This window comes from Crotalus tigris, unplaced genomic scaffold, assembly GCF_016545835.1.
Source record: "Crotalus tigris isolate CLP2741 ecotype Arizona unplaced genomic scaffold, ASM1654583v1 scf7180000018832.79924, whole genome shotgun sequence".
Classification (NCBI taxonomy): Eukaryota; Metazoa; Chordata; class Lepidosauria; order Squamata; family Viperidae; genus Crotalus; species Crotalus tigris.
The window spans coordinates 7501-22545 of NW_024097222.1; the positions used below are offsets into that span (position 1 = coordinate 7501).

At 42.5% G+C, this 15045-nt stretch overlaps 1 long non-coding RNA gene across 1 annotated transcript in view; it reads left to right on the forward strand.

Moving 5' to 3' along the window:
* LOC120314122 overlaps nt 1-5458 on the forward strand; it is a 7115-nt gene extending 1657 nt beyond the window's left edge. Inside the window, exons 2-3 of the long non-coding RNA XR_005558345.1 lie at nt 1634-1732; nt 4450-5458. This is a non-coding gene — a long non-coding RNA (uncharacterized LOC120314122). The remainder of the gene's footprint in view (nt 1-1633; nt 1733-4449) is intronic.
* Nucleotides 5459-15045: the final 9587 nt, after the last annotated feature.

Below are 15045 nucleotides of genomic sequence, written 5' to 3' on the forward strand. Positions count from 1 at the left end.
TCACCACCACACTTATAGATGTTCTCTATGATGAACTGACCCAAACTTGGTCCTTCAGGACTTCTAGTGCTATTGTAATGGAATCCATCTATCTTCCTGTTGGACATCCTCATTCCTACCTTTTCTAACCTTCTCCAAAGATCTCAGTTTTCTGACAATATAGAGGTAGTCCTTGACTTACGGCCACAATTGAACCCAATGTTTCTGCTGCTAAGCAAGACAGTTCTTAAGTGAGTTTTACCCCATTTTATGACCTTTCTTGCCAAACTTTTTAAGTGAACCACTGCAGTTATTAAATGAGTAACACGGGTGTTAAGTGAATCTAGCTTCTCCAATGACTTTTGTTTGTCAGAAGGTTGCAAAAGGAGATCTCACGATCCCAAGACACTGTGACCATCATAAATATGAATCAGTTGCCAAATGTCCGATCATGTGACCATGGGGATGCTGCAACGGTACTGTCATGCCTGCGTCGGACCTGAATCTGTGGAGAAAAATAAGCTGGAACGGGACCCAATGGGGGCCGAGGGAGAGGGGTCTGTGGCTCCAGAGGAATGTGGGGAAGAGCAGGCCGAGGCAGGCCAGGGCCCTTCAGGATTGGGACAGGAGGAACAGGAGAGGCAGAGTTCAGGCGATGAGCAAGGGCCACCCCCCCACCTGATCCTAGAGCATGGAGAGTGGAGAGAAGGAGGGAACAACACAGGCAGGCTCAGTTACCCGGGAGGAGAGCATCCCGCCCCTCTCCACAAGGCACACCTGGAGAATGAGATTTAAGGAGACGCTGTGGGGAGACGCATTTGTCAGGAACAAGCGCTGATTCTTGGAGTGTTGTGTATTGTTATGTGTCTTCTGTTTGGGAATCTGGAAACTCGAACTATTGGATTGACCGACCACATTACTTGAATGTTTAAAGACCTCGGACTGTATTTCGGATTTTTCTCTTTTGAAAACTGCTCAGGCAAACTAGGATTCAAACAGACTCCTTAAGTTTATGTTTTCTTTCTTGTTATCTGTATGGCCTCGAGTACTTTCTTATGCTACCCAGACTGTATTTGAACCTACTTTCATCCAGAGTCAGGAGTGTGTGTGTTCTTTTGTTAGAGGCTTGCCAGCAAAAGTGGGAGCATTTGGGGAGAAGTTGGAGCAATAAAAGAACTGTTTGAATTGCCAGCTGACTGCATTGCCTCTGTGCTGTGCCCTGGGTCATCACAGGTTGCGTGAAAAACAGTCATAAGTCACTTTTTTCAACGCTGTCGTAATTTCAAACAGTCACTAAATGAACTGATGTAAGTCAAGGATGACCTGAATAGTAGGATAATTTGAGCCTGGATGTTTGTGCCTCAAGTGAGAACTCTGGTTTCCTTTGTTCAGCAATCTGTTTTTTATTCTCTTGTCCGTCAATATATACATATGAGAATTTAATTGAATTATACCGATTTTGGATTTACACCCTATTTTATGACCTGTGCAAAAGATAGCATGGATTTGTGTCTTACAAGGTTTCGTGCTATGGGGCAACATAATTCTCTTTACTAAGAAGAAGATTAAGTGATTCTCCTTGGAGATTTATGTAGCTCTGGCGTTTACGTCTTTCTTGCTTTAGAACAGCAGAAATTTTTCTTTCGGATTTTAGGAGAGTTACCAGATATGGGAATTTTCGCACTCAGGATCCCTGAGCCATCAATTTCAGCACTGGCAGAGAATTCTGGAAATCACAGAAAAGAATTTACAGGTAGTCTTTGACTTACGGCCACAACTGAGTCCAACATTTATGTTAAGTGAGACATTTGTTAAGTGAATTTCACCCCACTTTGCAACTCTGTCTTGGCAGAGTTTAACAACTGCAGGAATCACTGCAGGAATCATTGTCCTGCAGTTTAACAACTGCAGGAATCACTGCAGTTGTTAAGTCTGCAACATACCATATATGCCAGCGTACAAGGCGACCCGGCGTATAAGACGACCCCCGTCTTTATCACCGAGCCGCATTCCTAGAACGTCGTCTTATACGCCGGAAACTACCAGTATTTCTGGCGTATAAGACGACTCGGCGTATAAGACGACCGTCTTTGGCGCCGATTTTAACGCTTGAAGAAGTCGCCTTATACACCGGCATATACGGTAGCTGTTAAGTGAATCTGTCTTCCCTCACTGACTTTGCTTGTCAGAAGGTCACAAATGTTGATCACATGATCCTGGGACATTGCAACTGTCGTAAGTACGAGTCAGTTGCCAAGCGTCTGAATTTTGATCATGTGACCATGGAGATGCCACAAGGGTCATAAATGTGAAAAACAATCATACCGTATATGCCGGTGTATAAGGCGACCCAGCATATAAGACGACCCCCGTCTTTGTCGCCAATTTTAGCACTTGCGGAAGTTGCCTTATACGCCGGCATATACAGTAAGTCCTTTTTTTCAATGCTGTTGTAACTTCAAAAGGTCACTAAACAAACTGTTGTAAGTTGAGGACTACATGTATATGGAACTTGTCCTTCTGCTTCAACTGGATTTGGTCTGATTGTTATATATGAAAAGATTTGTAAACAGGTGGACAGTGATTTTTTTCCCCCTCCTTTGGCAATTAAACATACAAATTTACAGAAAACATGTTGAAGTGGTCTAATACTTAGAAATATGTATTTTCCCAGCCTTATAGCCTTCTCAAGATAGCTTGGTCTTTCCATTGATTGAGTGATTTTTTTAAAAAATTCCCATCTTTATTATTTTTATAAATAACTCAAGGTAACAAATATTTCTAATATTCCTTCCTCCTATTTTTCCCCAAAACAACCCGATGTGAAGTGAGTTGCACTGAGAGAGAGAGAGAGGGACAGGCCCCAAAGTCACCCAGTCAGTTTTTCATGGCTAAGGTGGGACTAGAACTCACAGTCTCCTAATGATTGTCTCAAAGTTACCCAGCCAACTTTCATAACTAAGATGGAACTAGAACTCACAATCCCTTAGCTTCTAGCTTGGACCTTAACTGTTAAATCAGACTGGCCCTTTTTAAAAAAATGATTGATTCATAATACACCATCAAGTCAGTGACCAATTTTATCAACAACATATAGACTTTTCCAGGATGATCTGTTTCTTGCTGATCCTTCAGGTCTTCCACAATGCACCCATTGCCACTGAGTCCATCCACCTGACTTTTGATCCTCTAATTCTCTTTCCTTCCATCTTTCCCAGCCTTCTCCAGATCTCTGTCTCCACCCCTTTGTCCCTATCTCTGTCTCTGTCTCTGTCTGTCTCTCTCTGTCTTTCTTGGGCACCTGGAGGAAACATAGGACCTCAATTTGAATCTTAATAACCACAGTAATAGGGTGGGAGGGGCACATGGTAAACCCTACACCGAAGTAACAGAATGATTTATCTGACAAAAAGCATAGCATTTTCTTCCTTACTTCCCACCTAACCAGCTCCAAAATGGCACAGTGACACCTCCATTAATGGAAGCAGGGCTCAGTAAGTAAATAAGCCACAAGGATTGGATCCATCATACTGTGGGAAGAATCCAGAGAAAGAAATATTTTGGGAAATATTAAAAAGGCAGAATATATTTCCCCAAAGGAATAATGGAGAAGATCTTTAAAAAGGCAGAAAAGCATGCCCAGTTTTTCTTTTTTTTTTTTTTATTGAAAATTTTTTAAAAACTTTTACAAAGACAGAAAAAAAACAATAACAACAACAACAACAAAAAAAGCAAAACAATACAACCCTCCCCCAGCCCCTCCCAAACCACCCCCTCCCTCCCCCCCGGAGCTTCCCAGAGCAGAATATAGGCTTAATTAAAAAAAATTAACAAAATTATAAGATAATTAAGAATAAAATATATATGAAAAAAGAATTATAAACCTTAAAAAGAGAAAGTATTTAAAAAAGAAAAACAAAGAAAAGAAAAAGAAAAAGTAGAGTTTTTATACAAATTATAAAAAAGCTAAATGATATTTTTTCATATCCAATTTAAATTGTATGAAATTTATCCATTTTTCCCATACAGCAAAAAATTTCTCTTGCGTTTGCTCTTTTCAGTTTTTCTTAATAGCCCCAAGCAGAAGCCACCTTTTAGAAATGCAGATGTAATAATCCATTCAGAAAGGTTGGAGCCAGGAAGCTAGAAGAAGATAAGATTAGGAAGACAAATACCCCTAAATCTACATACCCCATCCAAACTCTAAAAGACATGACCTTTGGGGACATAATAGGATTAATCCACCAATACCAAAAGGGCACACTCAGACTCAGGTCAAAGTACATGACACAGGAAATACAAAGTCTCAAACAGGAACAGGAAACAATCTCCAGAGCCCCAGAAGGTATAAAAGCCCATCACTCTGCTCCATGTGGTCGCTTTTTTCCAGAGCCATCTTTCTGTCTGGCTCTGCTCTTCAATAAATTACAACCTTCTTTCTAAAGCAGTCTCCATGTTGTTTATTCCCAGCTTGGACTGGACCCTGATGAAGATTTTTCTTTCTACAATACACTGTCCTTTTATCTCCACATCTTCCATTCTCTAATAGTGGAGGAAGAGGAAAGAATATTTGGAACTGAGAACTTGAAAAACCCAAGCAATTTGGAGCCCTCAAAGTAGCGATTCTTCCTATTCTTCCAGCTTCTAAAGCAGCTTTATCAAGACATCGTAGGAGGAGGATTCACGCCTTGGAGTTTGATCATCTCGTGTTCCTTTAATTAACCTAAAGTGAAATCCTTTCAAGCTGAGAGCAGATGTTTATTCTGCACGAATGCAAAAGATAAAAGGCTGCATGCACAAACAGTAGTTAAAACTACAGACAGCTGGGGCCACATTCAAAGGTGACAAGACAAACGCCAGTGAACCAAGGTAAAGTTACAGTCAACAAAAACCGATAGGGCTGAACCAGATTTGTGCAGTCTATTTTTTTTAATTAAAGAAAGAGAAGAGTTTATCTTATCCCTGGAATATTTTTTTTTTTTTTTTTTGCTGAAATGACATTTTGGGGCTACTTTTTAAGTCTAGGTAGCGTTCATGGTTCTTTTTTTTTTTGACATTTGGCCATTTTTTTAAAGTCAACTCCATTAATAAAGCCGTCAAGGACTATGTAGCCAAAATGAATACTTCATGTGGGGTCCTTGGTGCTCTCCAAGCTTGGTTGTTTTCTTGCAGATGTTTTATTACCCAACTAGGTAACGTCATCAGTGCTAGAAGAGAGTGGGGTTTGTTCTCTATTTATATACTGGTGGGTTGCCCTGTCAGGGATGGTGGGGACATTCTTGATGGTTCCTTGATTAGGCTGTGACTTATTGGCAGCTTGTTTGTGTGCACTGGTGGCTTGTTATTTATTTATTTATTTATTTATTAAATGTGTAGTCCACTCATCTTACCTCAAGGTGACCCTAGTTCTGTGGTGGTGAACCTATGGAATGCATGCCACAGGTGGCACGCAGAACCCTCTCTGTGGGCACGTGCGCCATCGCCCCAGTCCTAGGCCTTCAGCTGGGTTTTATAAAACCTTTTCGCTTTAGGCCTCCACCGCCATGTGCAAAAAAAACAAAGGTTCAATCAATCAATTTCAACTTCTCACGGGAAAAAAAAAGATCTCGCAACGTTGGAATTGATTGATTGAACTTTTTAGTCCCACCCAGTCTGCCGTTACCACCGCAGCCACCCCCACCCAACGGGCCACCCCCACCCAACGGGCCACCCCCACCCAACGGGCCACCCCCACCCAAGGGCGAAACCCACCCGGCACCCGACAATACATAAGTGGGTTTTGGGTTGCAGTTTGGGCACTCGGGTCTCTAAAAGGTTTGCCATTGCTGCCCGAGTTCCTTGATTGGGATATTGTTTACTTCTTAATTGTTGGCCTAGTGTTAGTCTTGATGTTAATCTTCTGCTCATATGGGTGTTGATTGCTGGTGAGAAGGTCTTGTGGCCTTTTTGATTGTCTCTTCTGAACAGTATGTAGATGTTGTTTATCTCTGTGTGCCGGTTGATGGCTGATTTGTGTGAGTGCTAAGTTCAATCAATCAATCAATCAATCAATCAATCAATCAGAATAGATCTGGAAGGGAGCTTGAAGAGCTTCTAGTCCAGCCCCCTGCTCAAGCAGGAGACCCTATACCATTTCAGACAAATGGCCCTCCAGACTCTTAAAAATCTCCAGTGATGGAGCACCCACGACTTCTGGTGGCAAGCTGTTCCACTGGTTAACTGTTCTCAGTGTTAGGAAGTTTCTCCTTAATTCCAGGTTGCTTCTCTCCTTAATTAGTTTCCCAAGAATTATCTAGCGTTTTTGGACCTGACTTGGTCCAGGATGCTCACAGTTTCCCAGGTGAAACTATAGTTGCATGTATTTCACATGGTCTATGATTTTTTTTTCCTGTGTGCCCCCTCTTGGGTGTGCTTTCAATTTCCTAGCCTAGCCTATTGCTTGGCTCTCCTTGATGGTAAAATACCATGTCAGTTTTCAGCTGCTGAGCTGCAATGTCCAAAATCAGCCAAGGACACTCCCAGGCTGAGCCAAGCACCATGGTATGACACGGTGTTGAAAAATAGATTGAACTATCTTTGTATTTCTAAAAGATGACCAATTTTTTTCTGGGCTAGAAAGATAAAAGCCCAGGGAAAAGTCATATGTTCAGAAGTGGAATTCAATTGCTGTAGTTAACTTTTGGAAAACCAACTTAAGGGGGCCTAATTGTGAGCAACACAACAGCTAGGAAAAAAATTCCTTTTAGTGTTTCCTTTATTCATTGTCTCAGTTGGATAAGCAGAAGTGGGCCAGGGCACTCAAGAAAACTCCTTAATCAATGAATTGTGAAGTGGAATTGGATTTTTTTGAAAGATGGTAAGCTTCCCTGTTCTTGTTTTTGTTTTTTTAAAAAAATGGTTCCTTCTTTTTCTATTCCTATGTCACTCTGCAGGACTCTGAATTCTAAAATAACCCCTCCTTCCTTGTATAGTGTCTTAGTGAGGTATCGATAACTTCCCTGCTTTTGCAAAATCGTGGTTCCCAATCTGAAGCACTTTACTTAATCCTCAGGGGACCATTACATGTAAACCAAAGAGACACATTTCCAGAACAGGTGTGCAAATGATGGTACGCTTTTAAAGATTGGTCTTCATTGGCAAAATTGTAATTGTGTGACTTTCTCTCAGCCTGCCCTTTCAGGGCCAATCACAGGGAGACTGTGAGTTCTAGTCCCGCCTTAGACATGAAAGCCAGTTGGTTGACTTTGGGTCAATCATGAGGAGATGGTGAGTTCTAATCCCGCCTTAGGCATGAAAGCCAGCTGGGTGACTTTGGGCCAATCACCAGGAGATGGTGAGTTCTAGTCCCTCCTTAGGCATTAAAGCCAGTTGGTTGAATCTTGGCCAATCACCAGGAGAAGGTGAGTTCTAATCCTGCCTTAGGCATGAAAGCCAGCTGGGTGACTCTGGACCAATCACCAGGAGATGGTGAGTTCTAATCCCGCTTTAGGCATGAAAGCCAGCTGGGTGACTCTGGGCCAATCACCAGGAGAAGGTGAGTTCTAATCCCGCTTTAGGCATGAAAGCCAGCTGGTTGACTCTGGGCCAATCACCAGGAGATGGTGAGTTCTAATCCCACCTTAGGCATGAAAGCCAGCTGGTTGACTTTGGGCCAATCGCCAGGAGATGGTGAGTTCTAGTCCCGCTTTAGGCATGAAAGCCAGCTGGGTGACTTTGGACCAATCACCAGGAGAGGTGAGTTTTAATCCTGCCTTAGGCATGAAAGCCATCTGGGTGACTCTGGACCACTCCTCCTTTCTCAGCCCAACTCATCTCACTGGATTGTTGTTAGGAAAATAGGCGAAGGAAGGTGTGCTGATGTGTTCGCAGCCGAGTTATTTGTAAAAATATTAAACGGGGGATATAAATAAATAAATGAAAATATGAAATGGGTTCTTGGGAAAAGAGAAAAATAAAATACCTGCATTGATGGAGCAAAGAAACAGACACAACAAAAACATAATAGATTCGGCCTCGTCACATTCATTAAAGCTTGGCCACCTAAAATAATATGGACCAGTCTTTCCATTACATCAATAGAGGGACAGTTCATAATTCTTTGCGGTTTTCCTTTTTCCTTCCAACATTCTCTTCCTCTTTAAGGAAAAAATATTGGAAAACAATTTCCTTCCCAACTGAGTGCAAATGATCAGAAAGAAACACAAGGATTTGGGGGCACAATAAGGGCTAGATTTTGCACAGAGAAACTAGGACTAAATCTCATTGAAAGGATATTTTGGGGGAGGGAAAATGGGGGGGGGGAATGACTCATTAGTACAGTTGTATTATAACTAATCCATTGAAAAGTAGCCAAGAGTCTACAAATGTAGATCAGTTTATTTCGAAACCTGGGATAAATTTTACTGCTGGAGGGATTCAAGGACAGTTGGGATTATAGGCTAGCATTAAGATAGAAATATATGTAATTTTAGGTTAGCAAATAGAGAAACAGATTAAGTATTGTATATAAAATTTAGATGCATATTCAGAGATGAAGAATCGATTGTAAAATGTGGAATAATTTGATAAGAATGTATATACTGGAATGTCACATTATATCCAGTATTCTTTTAACTGTATGATAAATAAAATTTTGAAAAAAAAAAGAAAAAAAAAGTAGCCAAGAGTCCATAATAGCCAAGCCAACTTTCCTTCAGTCATCAGCTGAAATTTCTTACGGTTTAAGAATGGGAAGAGATCCTATCAGAATTCAGAAAATAGCTTTATTCCTTAGAGGGTAGATGAGGCATCTGACATTAATATAATTTTAGAAAGAAATATTGGTCTTCCTTGTAAATATTCCTTTCCTGCTTACGACCCTCTTACCTCAAACACTGTAGAATTTTTCATTAGACTACCTCCTATTATTCACCAAATACAGAAGGAATCTTTGATCAAACTAATTAGAAATAGTTACTCTCTACTCTCATAGATACATCAGATTTATTAGCAAAATTATGTGTGTTCACATTGAGCAGACGAATAGGAACATTAAATAGAAAGAAGATGACAGGCCATTTTTTTTAAAGACCGAGGCAGCATTGCAATTAAGCAGGAATTATTGCAAATGAAAAAAAATATATGAATCTGTCTCTCTCTCTCTCTCTCTCTCTCTCTCTCTCTCTCTCTCTCTCTCTCTCTCTCTCTCTCTCTCTCTCTCTCTGTCATGAAACTGGAGAAGGCAAGATCAACAAGAAAGAAAATTAGATATAGTCAGTGGTGGGATTCAGCCAGTTCGCACCAGTTCGGCAGAACCGGTAGCTAATTTTTTGTCGCCCAGGCCCAGAATGGACGTCCGGAAGCAGCATCCACACAGAGAACCGTTTGTTCACCTATTTGAATCCCACCACTGGCCCAGGGGTCATGTGATCTTCTGGCTCAGGAATTCTGGGAGTTGAAGTCCACGAGTCATAAAAGAGCCAAGGTTACCTACCCGTTTTAGACGGAAGCAGTGAAAGCCTGCGGGTGCCAGTGAGTGCCAACCCACAAAGTCCACCTGTAGGTACTTCTGTGATGGGTGCTGTGGGTTGGCAACCACTGCTTAGCCACCTGTCAGACCCACGGAACTAGAACGACAGAGTGAGCTGATCAGAGTTGCTTCTTTATTGCTGCTTGCCTATTTACAGGAATCTCACCAGACTAACTGCATTCTCTTGAGAACAGGCAGATAAAGGCGCTTTTTTGGTGGGGGATGGGTCTGGTCACTCCTACTTCCTCCTGTGGAGGATGAGCCGAGGTGGCGCAGCAGTTAGAGTGCAGTACTGCAGGCCACTTTAGCTGACTGTGTTCAGCAGGTCAGCGGTTCAAATCTCACCGGCTCAAGGTTGACTCAGCCTTCCATCCTTCGGGGGTAGGTAAAATGAGGACCCAGATTGTTGGGGGCAATGTAAATATATATATACATTGCTTACTGGTGTACACCGCTTAGAGAGTGCTTGCACTTAAAGTGGTATATAAGTCTCATAAATAAATAAATAAATAAATGTCCAAGCTCACCAGTCTCTTTGCTCTACCCTGCTCCCTACTCTAGCTGGAGATTCCACTACACTACCGCACAGAACCAGGAGGAGCACTGTAGGGCGTTGTTTCTCAACGGGGGAGACGTTAGGAAGTGTGGACTTCAACTCCCAGAATTCTGGGGGGGGGGGCTTGAAATCCACACATCTTAAAGTCACTCAGGTTGAGAAACACTGCTGTAGGGGGTAACGTGACTGTAAATTGGATTGGGAAGATTGGAGTGAATACCCAACACTTTATGATCAGATTTCACCCACCGCCGTGTAATCGTGGAGGGCTGAAAAGTTGAAGAGTTACGGTGAGCTTAGAGAGTGTGTACTTAGACTGAAGTCCAGCATTTCTGTCTCCTAAAATTGAGAACCAGGACAGCACAGTAGTTAAAGTCCTGGCCTGGGATTGAAAAATCTTCAATGACTCAAGTTCCGAGGATCAGCAAGGTAATTCTGGGGAAATGGGAATACGGCGTCTACTTTGAACTCCCAAATTAAAAAAAGAAAATCAGAGGATATAATTCTAACGAATGATACAAAATGACTGGGTTTACACAATACACCAAAGGAGGCTTCAACTGATCAGATAAAGATAAGGTAAATTGAGATTGTGAGAAGCTCTGGTGTTCACATTGGCTAATTAGTTCAAAGCTCAGTTAAACTCTGGCTTATTTAGGGGAAGGCACACCAACACAAAAACAACAACAACAACAACAACAACAACAACAACAATAATAATAATAATAATAATAATAATAATAAATAAGAAAGACAAAAAAGTCTGGATAGTGGACGTGGCAGTGCCTGGAGAATAGACGAGAAAAAATAGACGAGAAAGAATAGATGATAAAGAACTGGAGAAGATAACAAAATACAAAGACCTAAAAATAGAAATAGAAAGACTATGGCAAAAGCAAGCAAGGGTAGTACCAATAGTAATAGGTGCCTTAGGTGCAATCCCAAAACAACTGGAGCACCACTTGGACACATTATCGGCATTGACAAATTCGCCATTAGTCAATTGCAAAAGGCGGCCTTACTAGGAACTGCTTCCATCCTGTGACGATATCTGTAATACCATCAAACATCCACATCTGCCTATCCCAGGTCCTTGGGAAGGACTCGATAGGTAGACAAAATGCCAAATCGAGTCTGAACATCTGGCTGACTGTGCAATGATCCATAACAACAATAGAATAATAATAACAACAGAATAATAATAACAATAACAGAGCTGGAAGGGACCTTGGAGGTCTTCTAGTCCAACCCCCTGCTCAGGCAGGAAACCCTATACCATTTCAGACAAATAGCTGTCCAGTGTCTCCTCAAAAACTTCCAGTGTTGGAACATTCACAGCTTCTGGAGGCAGGTTGTTCCACTGGTCAGGAAGTTTCTCCTTAGCTCCAGGTTGCTTCTCTCCTTGATTAGTTTCCATCCATTGCTTCTTGTCCTGCCTTCAGGCACCTTGGACAATAGCTTGACTCCCTCTACTTTGTGGCAGCCCCTGAGATAATGGAAGACTGCTATCCTGTCCCCCCTCATCCTTCTCTTCATTAAGCTAGACATATCCAATTCCAACATAACTGTTCCTGCAATGCACAGTTCCAATCAGCTTGAGAGAGATATCCAAAGTTTTAGGCAAAATGTGTCTGCTAAAGGCAATTAAATATTGATATGTCTAAGAATTAAAATGTAATCTGTGGACCTGTTGGGAACAAGATGCATACATTGGAAGAACACTGAGATTCAGATCTCGGATTTTCAAACTAAAATAGAAGCCACCCAAGGGAAGTCTTGGAAAGGAAAAGGGCAGAAAAGGGAAATCACACGGATAATTTCAGAATTAAAACATATGTACATCCAGCTGGGAGAGAGAATATAACAAGTATTTACGTCTAGCTGGGGTATTTTGAAGCTCTTCCTACTGGGATACAATGATGAATTTATGCTTAGTATTTTTCCCCCCCAATTTGTGAAGCCTAGGACAGGACAGGATGACCTCCTTATTGTGTCTGGTTAAAGCAATTCTATAAGAAGAGATGTGTAAAGCTAGTTTTGGTGAGACCTATCCTGAATTGGTGGCGAGAATTGCTTTCCCCTGCTTAGCAGTTCAAAATCTTCCAGTTTAGCATTACATTTATTCCAATCAGAATTGGACATGATTGAGAATTTTTTTTATCCTTCCTTCCTTCCTTCCTTCCTTCCTTCCTTCCTTCCTTCCTTCCTTCCTTCCTTCCTTCCTTCCTTCCTTCCTTCCTTCCTTCTCTAAATTTCTTTTTCTCATTCTTCCTTCCTTCCTCCCTCCCTCCCTCCCTCCCTCCCTTCTTTCTTTCTTTCTTTCTTTCTTTCTTTCTTTCTTTCTTTCTTTCTTTCTTTCTTTCTCTAAATTTCTTCTTCTCTTTTTTGTTCCTGCCTTCCATCCTTCATTTCTTCCTTCCTGTTTCCCTCTCACTTACACTCTTTTTTCACTTTCTTTTTTCTCTCTTCCTGTTTTTCTCTTTTTCTTTCTCTTTCTTTCTTTCTTTCTTTCTTTCTTTCTTTCTTTCTTTCTCTCTCTCGCTCTCTTTCTCTTTTCTCCCTCACTCTCTCTTTCTGTGTCTCTGTCTCGCTCTCTCACACACACATACACACACAAACACACATACACAGACACACACACAGAGAGAAACACACATACACAAACACTTCCTTTCCCTTTATAAATAACTCAAGGTGGCGAACACGCACTGTGATATTTCCTCCTTGTATATTCCCCCACAACAACAACTCTGAGAAGTCATTTGGACTGAGAGAGGGAGTGACTGGCTCAAAGTCACCCAGCCAGCTTTCATACCCAGGACAGGACTAGAACTCACTGACGCCTGGTGATTGGTCCAAAGTCACCCCGAGGGCTTTAATGGCTAAGGCGGAACTAGATCTCACTGGCTTCTGGTGATTGGGCCAAAACCATCAGATAGCTTTCATGTCTAAGATGGGACTAGAACTCACTGACTCCTAGTCATTAGCCCAAAGTCACTCCTGGTGATTGGTCCAAAGCCATCAGATAGCTTTCACGCCTAAGGCAGAACTAGAACTCCCCGTTTCCTGACCTCTAGCCTAGCATCGTAACCATCATATCAAACTGGACATTAAAGCAGCGTTTCTTTAAGGATGTCAATGCCTTTGTAACTTGGAACGGTCACTAAACAAATAGTCGTAAGCCAAGGACTACCTGTTATAGCTTACTAGGTGACAGTTTGTACTGGTTTGCTTGTAGCCATTTCTAAACTGAGTTTAGTTGTTCACGTCTCGTGCATTCTACAACCCTAACCACAATCTTTCCTTCGCAAGCATGCCTGAAACAGCGATCACATTATTGCTTGACTAGCGTAGTTGCTGTGAGAGTGGTTTTCTGAAATTTTTGTGTCCTGTTGCTTCTAAGGAAATTCAGGATATCTTGGCTTCTGGCCAGCCTGGCAGCTGTACCCATCAAGATGCAGATCCATGGCTGGAGATGAAACCCCTCAGCAAAGTTATTGATGCCATATGCTTAGAGACTGCCCAAGGCTTCTGGTTGCTTGTGACAATGTAATTTCATGAAAAGATAAAAGTTCTGCCCCATCCTCACTTTTTCACCAGGGGAAATCACATAGTTTGGAGAAGCAACATCCTGAATTTCCTTCTTCCCCATTATGCCTGAAATCTCAATTTGCTTTTTTTCTACCAAACCTCCAACTGGATTGAATTACACACCACCCTTCGAAGCGATCCTTGCCTTTGGACAAATTGAAAGAACACGGGGACAGTTATAGGTAGTTTCTTCACTTATAGCAGTGGTTCTCAACCTTTTTAATGCTGCAACCCGAACCGGTCGTAAGTTGAGGACTACCCAACCGGTCATAAGTCAAGGACTTTCCCTGCCTGGGAGCGCCACGCATGTGTGGTGCTGCCCCCTGCGCCGGCCGAGGTGTAGCTGGCAAGGGGCAGCGACAGAGCAGGCCGACCACTGGCTGGGCCACCAACTGGCCCAGCCCAAGGGAGGTAAGGCACCCGCTGGGTCCCACGCGCGCCAGCAACCCTCCCTGCACCTGCCGGCCTCCCACCTCCCACCCCTCGCCCTCTTTTAGTTACATTTTTAGTAGTTGTTCAGCAGGGAGGGGTGGAAGCTTCCAGACAGCTCGCCTTCGCTGCAGACAACTTGCAGCACCGTTTGCAGACTGGGGCTTTTGGCGGGCTCAGCAGGGCAGAGACAGCCTGGACAATTCCTATTGGCTTTTGAAAGCCAATAGAATTAGACTCTATTCAAGAGAGTCTATTCTATTGGCTTTCAAAAGCCAATAAATAGAATAAAAGGGAGTAGCACAGCTAAGGAAAAGGGGGAAAAAATGGTGGACTGCGTTGTTTAGTGACCCCCGTGAAATGGTCATTCGACCCCAAATGGGGTCGTGACCCACAGGTTGAGAACTGCTGACTTATAGCCATTCGTTTAGCGACCTTTTAAAGTTACAGCGGCCCTGGGGGAAAAAATGGCTTATGACTGTTTTTTACCCTTGTAGCGGTCGCATCATCCCCATGCAGTGTCCTGGGGTCATGGGATCCCCTTTTGCGACCTTCTGATGAGCAAAGTCAGTGAGGAAACCATTACAGCATCATCCACACAGTCATGTGGTCAAAATTTGGCTGCTTGGCAGCTGATTCATATTTATGACAGTTGCAGTGTCCCGGGGTCATGTGATCACCTTTTGCAAATGTTGAAGGAAAAGTCTTCATCAGGGTCCAGTCCAAGCTGGGAATAAACAACATGGCGACTGCTTTAGAAAGAAGGTTGCAGTTTATTGAAGAGGAGAGCCAGACAGAAAGGTGGCTCTGGCAGAAAAGAGAGAGCGAGCACATGTAGGGAGTGGGTTTTTATACCCTCTGGAGGCTTTTGTTTGGAGTTATTCCTGTGGTATGAACTTTGACCTGAGTCTGAGTTTGCCTTTCTGGTATTCTGATGGTGGTGGGTTAATCCTATTATGTCCCAAAGGTCATATCCTGCTTC